Source organism: Equus quagga, chromosome 1 (genome assembly GCF_021613505.1).
Source record: "Equus quagga isolate Etosha38 chromosome 1, UCLA_HA_Equagga_1.0, whole genome shotgun sequence".
NCBI classification, from domain to species: Eukaryota; Metazoa; Chordata; class Mammalia; order Perissodactyla; family Equidae; genus Equus; species Equus quagga.
In genome coordinates this window covers 181,102,009-181,111,986 of record NC_060267.1, presented here as the reverse complement: position 1 = coordinate 181,111,986, position 9,978 = coordinate 181,102,009, and the positions used below count along the sequence as shown (strand labels likewise).

The 9,978-nt window shown below is 46.3% G+C and overlaps 1 protein-coding gene across 1 annotated transcript in view; it reads left to right on the top strand.

Annotated features, from left to right (window-relative positions):
• Positions 1 to 9,978, top strand: part of WWTR1 (WW domain containing transcription regulator 1) — a 120,422-nt gene that overhangs the window by 20,193 nt on the left and 90,251 nt on the right. The gene's annotated exons all lie outside the window — the stretch shown is intronic.

Below are 9,978 nucleotides of genomic sequence, written 5' to 3'. Positions count from 1 at the left end.
TTCCTCTATTTTGTATGTGGGATGCCGCCACAGCATGGCTTGATGAGCGATGTGCAGGTCCGTGCCTGGGATCCGAACCCATGAACCCTGGCCCGCCAAGGCGGAGGGCGCAAACTTAACCACTATGCCTCTGGGTCATCCCTCTAAACTTCTTTTAAAGGTGGGCACTGTACCCCAGGAGTCTTGTGTGTATGCACGATGCTGGGCTGGGGCAGAGGAGACACCCCGACAGCATCGCAGCCTCCTGAAGGAGAGGCTAGAGCAGAGCCCGCCCTCCTCATTCCTGACGCTCTGGGGCAATTTGGTCAAGATCTCACGGTGGGTTCCTCCATCCCACTCGGGATCCCTCCTCTCCTCTGGTCTACACGCTCTGCCCAGAGCCTTCTGGCCAGCATTGTCGATACAGGGCTGGGCCTCAGAGTCTCTGATTTGAGTTGTGAGGGGACAGGCCCAGAGGATGAGCAGGGCAGAGAGGACACCCAGTGGTTCCCGAGTCTGAGGCAGCGCCTGGAAAGGGCAGTGTTGGGTGGAAGGGTACAGACCCGCCGGGTGTCGCCGCAGGTGCTGCCTGCCCGCAGGACACGCCTGTCTGGTCCTGGGTCTTTCACTCACTTCTCTGGCTGCTCACCAAGGGTCTTGGTGAGAATATTCGTTGTTCTTCTTGTCTCTTTTCCCGGAAGGCCCACCCTCAAGGGCAGGGAGCCACTCTTCCTAGAACTAGGGGTGAATGAATGGGGAAAGAGTGAACCAGGGAGCTTGATGGGGGATAAGGGGGCTTTTCCTCCTCACTGCTCCTGTCTTCAGAAGTGGGGCCACAGCCAGTGAAGATGCGTGTACATGCATCTATTTAACCAACAGCGCATAAGCGCTTCCTCAGAGCCGGGCATTGTCCTAAGCACCCTCCACATTTAATTCTCCCAACAACTGTTTGACAGAAATGCTATTTTTATCCCCACTTTACTCGGGAAACTGAGGCACAGAGCATTTAAGTAACTTGACCAAAGTCACGTGGCTAGTGAGGATCTCAGCCTGGGCACTCTGGGCCCTGGGTGTCCCTCTGTGCCCTCGCACAGGTCTTGACGTGGTTGGTCTGGTGGTTTTTCTCCTTCGTGATCTCTCTTCCTTCCTTTCTCGCCATCCCTGTCTCCCCGACCCTAGTGTGTGTCTTGAAACTTCATTGCAGATTACAACATGCTGGCCTCTGACCTTGGTCCCCGTAGCCAGGCTGGTCTTCTGTGAGGACCCCTCTCATCCTGTCCTTGCCGTGTCAGAACTGCCCCGGGACCCTGGCCTGGCGGGCCGCCCTCCCGCCTCTCTACCCGTTCTCCTGGGAGCGGGGCTGCTCTTATTGAGACCTCATCTGAAGACCTGTATAAGCTGAAGTCGCACTTGGCACCACCTGTCTCCCTTCCCAGGAGTGACCTCAGCACTCTTCCTGGCCCTCTGCCCAGTGCATCCCACCCTGAGGGCCCATCTCAGGCCTCACCTCCTGCCTGGCTCCTCACCTCCTACCTCTTCACTGCTCTGAGCCCAGGGCTGCAGGCCGTTGGGTAGGACGTCATTGTTTCAAGCGGAAAAAGCCCAATGACCTGTACACCGTTTGGGGCCGGGATGAGGGGCCCCCATTATCCGTGGCCTGGTGTGGGGCTTGCACCCAGGGGATGTTGAGTGGTACTAGTAGGCACCTTGGGACACTGATTTAGACCCTAATGTGGAGCTTGTTGCTGGGTTTCCTCACCTTTAAAAGAGGAATTTGAAGGAGATAATAGCCAGGGTCTCTTAATTTGCTTAACTGATGACACTTATTTTTCTAAATAGCTTTATTGAGATGTATTTTATATACCGTACATTTCACCCATTTAAAGTGTACGATTCGATGGTTTTTATTATAGTCACGGGTGTGTACAACCATCACCACAATTTTAGAACATTTTCATCACCACAAAGAGAATCCTTTACTAGCTAGGTAGCTGTTAGCTATCACCCCTCTCCCCCATAACCCCATCCTCCCCAGCCTTCAGCAAGCACTAACCTACTTTATGTCTCTAGGTTTGCCTATTCTGGACATTTCAAAGATTTTATTTATTTTTTATTTTTCCTTCTCCCCAAAGCCCCCCAGTACATAGTTGTATATTTTAGTTGTGGGTCCTTCTAGTTGTGGCATGTGGGACGCTGCCTCAGCATGGCTTGGATGAGCAGTGCTAGGTCCGTGCCCAGAATCTGAACTGGCAAAACCCTGGGCCGCTGAAGTGGAGCACATGAACTTAACCACTTGGCCATGGGGCCGGCCCATGGATATTTCAAATAAAAGGCGTCACATATTGTATAGGCCTTTGTGGCCGGTTTCTTTTAATTGGCTTAGTGTTTGCAAGGTTCATCCGTGTTGTGGCGTATATCAGTACTCTATTCCTTTTTATGCCTGAGTAATATTCCATTGCATGTACATACATTTTATTTATCCATTCATCTGTTGGTGGACCTTTGACTTGTTTCCACCTTTTGGCTACTTACATGTATTTTTGAGGGGAAAATGGCCTTCCCTGCTGTGGTTTCTACAGTTGCCACCAGCAGTTTCCCTCTGTGGCGGTGGGAATCTGGGCCTGATGGCTGTGTCTGTGCAGTGTGGATGGACGGGTGCTTGGGACTTGGTCACGGGGCAGGGAGCTGTCGTGGGGAGTACTTGTGAGCTCTGTAGTCAGAGATTCTGGTTTGAATCACGTCTCTGCCACTTACCGAGCTTGCGTAACTTCAGCAGCCCCGGTTTCCTCGTTTGTTAAATGGGAACGACCTTGCCTGCTTCCTTAGAGTCAGGGTCATGCTAGAAAGGGTGTGGAGCCCGGGGCAGATCAGCCAGTGCACAGGGACCTCATTATGGTGACAAAAATAAATAAGTAAAAATAAAGGTTACAAAGAATAAGTACTTACGGTTGTCAGTTCTAGTAGCTGCATGCAGTGTCTCGCAGCCTCCCTGCCAAGCGTGGAGCTGGGGCCGTCATCCCAGTTGCAGTTGCCAGGGTGGACCTGCTTAGTCTTGCTGGGGCAGTTAAACGCCTCTCCTTGCATATCTTAATGGCCTTTCTTGCTCTTGGGTGTAGACTTGTGCTCTGGTCACTGCTCCATCAGGCCATGTGAGAAGAATGACTACAGTGGGTGAGATATTTTTTCCCTCTTTGAGAAGAAGTTACAGAAGGAGTGAATTTGTGGGGATGGGCAAGGAAGGTGGCATGCTTCCTGTGGAGGCTTTCCTTAAACATTGTTGTGAGGGTGTAGCTGTGATAATGGTTATTAAACACGTTGGCCCTTCTATTTAGGGTTGTGTATGAAGACTGACAATGCCTTTTTTGGTAACTGGGTGAATAAGAGTGAAATGTTAATATGATCCAAACTTTATATGGAGGGAGTCTTCATAACAGTAACACTGATTTGGCTAGCATTGTTAGTGAGAATCAAGGAACCCTACAGCTTTGGATTTTAGGAAAGGTCTGCCTCCACAGCTAGAATAACAAAAATATTTTTATTATTTACAGTAAGTAGATTTTAGAAACATACAGCTCTTACACTCACGACAGCAGGTCTTTTGAGAGAATGGACAGTAAGTCATTTTCCTCATTCAGCGGTGGCTTCTGCCCCTGTGAACTTGTTGCGGGTGGAGGAACTCGATGGTCGGGCTGTATGCATCTTCCCTCCCCATCTTCTGCTCTGGCCCCAGGTGAGTGGGGACAGGTCTTGTGGCATCCTCCCCATGAGTCTGAACCGTGCCCAGCAGTGGTGAGCAGGTCAACATTTCCAGGCGGACACAGTGGCCAGATCTTGTGTGGGAGATCCTGACAAAAGAATGGTGGTTTTTGGGGGACTGACACGCCTTTTTTCCCATTAAGTCTGACCTTTCCATCATTAGATTGACTCTTTCAGAATTAAGTAGAGCTTAGCAACAAGGAAGGATTAAATAAAGGAAGTTTGATTTGCTACATTCAAATGCAACTGTGCAAAAGCAAATGGATGAGGTGAGAATGGACATCATTTCTGGGGTCGCTTCACAGCCTTGTGGTCTACACCATGACCCTGGAAAAGGAGAGTTTAAACGTCTGCGTTATGAGCCCTTTCCATTGCCTTCGGGAGTTTGACTGTGTTTCATGTTGGTCCTGGGGCTGAGGTTCCCCCACTTAGGAGCAGACTCCTCCCGTTTGCCAGCCCCAGGAGCACGGAAGGACATGGGCATGTGACTGGGGCCTCACAGGAAGCGGGAGCCTTGGCTCTGTATTTCTGGCTCATGGCTGCCTGGAAAATAGTGCACTGAGCAGGCCTGAGCTTCTGGAGGATGAGCAAGAAGAAATCCTGCTCATCTGTCTCCAAATGGAGGCGCATCCTGTCTCTGAGGTGGGCAGAAAGGAGTGTGGAGACGGTAAAGGACCTCTGAAATTTATAGATCTTTGGCTATTGGTTTGAGATAAGTTGCTGGTTTTCTTGTGTCTTGTGTAAAAAACCTTTTTTCTGTCTCTTCTTGTTCATGTTAGAGCTGGAGGCAGAAGCAAAATTAAAGACTTTCATTTTATACAAGTTATTATGGGACCACCACTCGTAATTATGGTTCACTTAAATATTACTTATTGTAAAAATAATTTATAATGATAATTAGAAATTTTTTAAAAAGAAAGCCTCGTGGAGAATCCTCATCACCCTAAGAACTTTACATTTTTTTCCTCTGTGCTTGTATATATGCTTTTCATATTGCTAAATGCTTTCATAATCAAATATTCCAGAGCAGATGGGTTGGCTGACTTGGAAGGTCTTTTTAAAAAAATTCCTCTAATATGTGCTGTTACCCAATTTAAAACTCATGGGGACTTCTAATACATTATTTAGGGTCAGTTATGTCGAAAACAAAAGCTATTTATCCAAGATTATTGTGGTAGAGAAGATGTCTTCATGGCTTTGTGTCAGACCTCTCTCACCAAGATGCTGGACAACAAGCTCTGGTATTTGGAAAATGGAAGAGAGAGACTGTTTTCTTCAGATTCAGAAACGAGGAAGCACGGGGGCGATGCTGGGGAGACCACAGGGTCCAGTGGACGGAGTCTTTGGAAGTTGGGGTTAGCTTGGCTTAACGCGTCCCTAACCTAAGAAATATTGAACTGGTTCTTAGATGATCTCTGATATCCTTCTCTATAAGGGTATAAATATCCTAAATAAATAGGCAAGAAGTACAAACATGAGCACTTTTGTGAGCCCGGGGGACTCTGCTGTAAGATCCAAGACAAATATTTTAGGTTGATTGAGAAACGAGTGAGATAGTTTTTTACAGACGGCGTTATTTCTTCAGATAGGGAGGCTGAGGCCCTCCCGGCCTCAGGCTTGAAAGTGCTGCGGGAGTTGAAGAGGTTTTCTCATTTAAAACCTGTGCTGCACAGTTAAGGAAAAATGTTTTTCTTTTAATCTTTCCTTAACATACTTGGCACAGATTAATGCTGGAAGAATGATCTGTACAACTGCTGTCGTCGGATTCGTTTTTCCTTGTGCTAAAGTCTGAAATGGTCGGACTGGATCTAGATGGTTGCTTTTCCCAGCCTCGCGGAGCGCCCCTTGTAGTTCCTGTCGGCGGGGGTGCGTGCGCCGTCGTGTGGAAACAGACTCCTGTCGGGGTGTCAGCCCATCAGACAAAGCAGTGGACAGTACCCAGACCCACAGGTGGACTTCAGCAGAGCTATTGTTAGAATAGTGTTTGTTCGTTTGGGTTTCCCTGTTGCAAAGCAGCATGCCCAAACTGGCTTAATAATGAAAACTTTTTATGCCTTTAGACTTGTTTTTAAAACAATACTTTCTTAAAACAAACAAACAAAAAAGACCCTTTAGGCCACACTAGTATATAAAGAAAGGGTAAGACCTACCCTAGAGAGCTATGTACACCTCATCAATGGGTAAAGAACCCGGGGGTTTCGTGGACCGTACGGCGTGGATGTCTCTGGTTGGCTTGGTGCAGATTTTGACCACTTTGGTTTGGGGATGCCCGTTGTAGGCACAGCACACTCAGCTGTCACCGCCCAGCCCGCCTTCGTGGCTTCTCCGGCATTTCAAAGGGGGCCAGGGAAGGGCTTGGATGAAGGCAGCTGTCATACCTTCCTTTCTCTCAAGCTTCCTCACCCCTAAGACAATAAAGTGTAGTCTCTTCCCATCAAAACGTGGTGTTCCACTGCATGTTGCATTTCATTGCTCAGCTTAAATTTCTGTCATGACTACCCTACATGACACCCCACTTGGCTGAAAATGGGGTCCCCTGTTTCCCAGGAAATTTGGCTTTTGGTCAGGAAAGAACTGGGAATAGATGATGCGGGCTCAACAACCGATGTTTACCCTAAGTAGGGCTGACAGATAAAATACAAATGTCCAGTTAAATTTGAATTTCAGATAAATTTTTAGTATGAGCGTATCCCAAATACTGCATGAGATGTACTATACTGAAATGATTTGTTGTTTATCTAAAATGCAGATTTAACTGGGTAGCTTGCATTTTTATGTGCTGCCTCTGGCAACCTAAGTCCCTGAGATACTTCTCATGTCTCATTGCACGTTTTTTGTTGGCCTCTAGCTTGCCTGGCCTAGGGTTTCCGTGCCGTGGAGAGGCGTCGGGAGTGGCGCAGTGGCAGGGTGTTGTGCTCGTGTGAGCTCAGCGAGGGCAGGGCAGGACATAAATAAACTATTGCCCAAGCAGCTGCTTGGTGGCCTCAGGACAGCGTAGGTGTTCAACTACCTGTTCACTATATGCCAAAGTTGGGCAACATCTTGTTTTTGATACTATTCTTGGATGCACCCCTGTGGTCTATGTGTCGTCACCCCGTCTACGCACACGTTCAGCGTGGGCTGCTTTCCAACTGATGCCCTTTTAAAGTCTTCATGGGCAAACACCTCAAGTACCCTCTCTTGAATTTTGGAAAGAGAGGAGTAGAATGTCATCCCTAACCGGTAATCCTGAGTCTGCTTTTGGCTTTTTAATGCGAATTATTTAAATAAGGTAAAAATTATTTTCATTTGTATGCTGAACATCACAGTGCTTCTGGTCAGTGTTTTTTTTTTTTTTTTTAACATACTACAGGACATATATGATTGTACACAAATATTCTCTTTAAATTCTGGTTCAAACAAGAGAAGTTATTATCTTTGTTTTGCATAGTGACTGATTTCCACCGGTTGGATTTTAGGAGAGAAAAAGAGCTGTAGGAAATATCGTGAGGCATAGAGGATGCTTACCCAGCCTGGTCTGCCCCTGGATGTGGCATCACTGACTGTCTGCTGTGGTTTTGGGCTCCCTTTTTGGAGGCTCTGTTATTAATGAGTAGATTCCAGTAATGAAGGTAGAGGATTGACAGAGTGGGATTAATTTGTTTACAATTTGTTTACAACTGTTTCCTACTGAAATCTTTACCTGCACGATTTCCCTGGTTTAAGACCGTCCTTGTACCTTGGTTTGACTCAGGACACCGTCTGTGATGTTTTTATTTCTTGGGCCCGACAGGAAAACTCATTTATCATGAGTGACGATTACTTTGCAGTCATCACTGTGTGGTTGCAGTGCATTCATTGCTAGGAATGGTTTATGAGTGTCACCTTCATCTCTGAGCTTGACTGGGTGTCACGCATCTAGGCAGGGAGGGACTCGGTAGTTCCTTAAATGGGAACCTCAGGGTACTCCATGGAGGTGTGTTAGTGGTTAAGGAGGTGGCGTTTGGTTTGAGTCAGGGCTTTTAGTGCTGTGCTTACAACAACTCGTGTCTTCCTTATGAGAAAACACTTGTTTGCACGTGGTCCTAATTTCTGCTTCATTAAAAACAAACAGAAAAACTGAGTCACTGTAACTCTGTCACAGGAGGCAGAGATGAAAAAGGGCAGAGCAGTCTATTTCACTAACGGCAACTTTTCCTGAGAAGAGACCTTCTGTGAAGACTGAGTGATTAGGATTTATTTTTCTCAATTTCCTAAGAAACAGAATGAACCAGTTCCTTCTCCTTAGCACAAGCACTGGTATTTTAGTCTTTTTTTTTCCCCCCTTTTTCTCCCCAAAGCCCCCCAGTACATAGTTGTATATTCTTCATTGTGGGTCCTTCTAGTTGTGGCATGTGGGACGCTGCCTCAGCGTGGTTTGATGAGCAGTGCCTTGTCCTTGCCCAGGATTCGAACCAATGAAACACTGGGCTGCCTGCAGCAGAGTGCAGGAACTTAACCACTCGGCCACGGGGCCAGCCCCAGCACTGGTATTTTAGAAGGATGCAACAAACTGGATCTTGTGTGACCCACGCCTCCCAGGTGATAACCCAGTTACCTGGGGGGCTGGGAGAGCAGAGGTTGGTCCTTTTGGCTATGAATACAGCACAGAATGTAGAGTCTTGTCTCTGGCTTGTGTGAGTAAGATTGAACCTTTCAGGACTGTTCCAGCTGCAAGTGGCAGGTGTCCAACTCCCTAGCTGGGGCATGTACCAACTAAAGTCGAGGTTGACTCCAGATCCAGGGACGACATCAGTATCATTTGGACTCCTCTCTGCTTCCTTGGCATCTCTCTTCCCCTTGGCCACATCTCCTGTTGGCAGGAATGTGGCCTCAGGCAGATCTGGGCTTCCCATGTCCCAGGTGAGCAGCCTCAAAGGGATGAGAGGGCTTCCTTCTACCTCCAGCTTCACTGTATGCCAAGGTCTGCTTACTTGCCCCCCTCTGAGCCCACCAAAGCAGGACACTGGGTTGGTCACCACCCAAGAAACACATAGTTGGAAAGGGGAAAGAGCAGCTGCTCAATGGAAGCGGTCATGGTCGTGGTGGGGTGGGAGGTTCTGTGGCCAGAAGAGGGGAAGAGATGCCAGGCAGACCATAATCACATACCTTCAATACTGTGGGAGACGGAGACCCTACCTACGATGAACATGTAGGCCGACTGGAGAGATACCAAGCATACGTGGGGGAGAGCGAGGCATTGCCCAAACTACGTAGAGGTAATGAGGAGATGCAGAGTTAAGTGTGATCAGTGTGAACTGAGGTCCTTCAGAGAGAACTATAAAATTTTAGCATTGTGTGCTACTTTCCGTATGTAGCTCTCCAGTTTGTTCATCAGAATTTTTCACCTCTTTTCTCTATGGACACATAGTAGGTGATTAATCCTGAAAGCAATTATCGTTTCTATTTATACACATCTACACTTCCCCATAGAAGTTATTTCTCTCCTGTTCAAGTAAGATGTCAGAATGCAAGTTCATGAAAGTGGTGTTATTCAATGGATTTAGGCTTTAATTCATGAAAAAGAAAGACCACATATTTTGCAAACAAATGATTTTAGGATACCTTTCACAACTATTGGCGTCATAGCATGACTTTTAGTGGTTTTGCAACCTTCCATTTTATGGGTGTACTTTCATGTATTCACTTAGCCCTCTTACTGCTTATTTAGATTGTTTCCTGTTTTCACACTTTAAATGGGCCATGTGATAAACATTATAGATTTTTAAGATACATCTGTGATTGCTTCATTAGAATTAATTCTTAGAAGCGCAATTGTTGGATCCAAGGTTATCATTGCCATGGGTTTTAATGGGGATAGAGGGGAAAGAAAACCGTTTTAGTTGGTTATTGAGTCAAGTATATTAATTCTTTATTTTCCTTTACTGTGTGGAAAAATAGAATTTGGTAGTAAATACCAAGAGACTGTTATCATCATATATTATTTATGTTTTATATTACATTATGAGTAAAATTTCATTAATTAATGTCCCTAATAAATTGACAATTGGTTATATTTTGATGCTTTTTGAAAAGTAAATCTGTTATTCAAATAATAACCTGATAGAAGAAACACTAGCCTCTGGGAAAATAATAACAACATCTCAGATTTGCTTTAACCAACCTGGCTGTAACTAAAACATTGTTGTCAGGGAGACATCTCATTGAAAGACTGGGCTAAAACAAGCCCCTTGCTGTTTTTGAGATGAATGATTTTGCATTCAT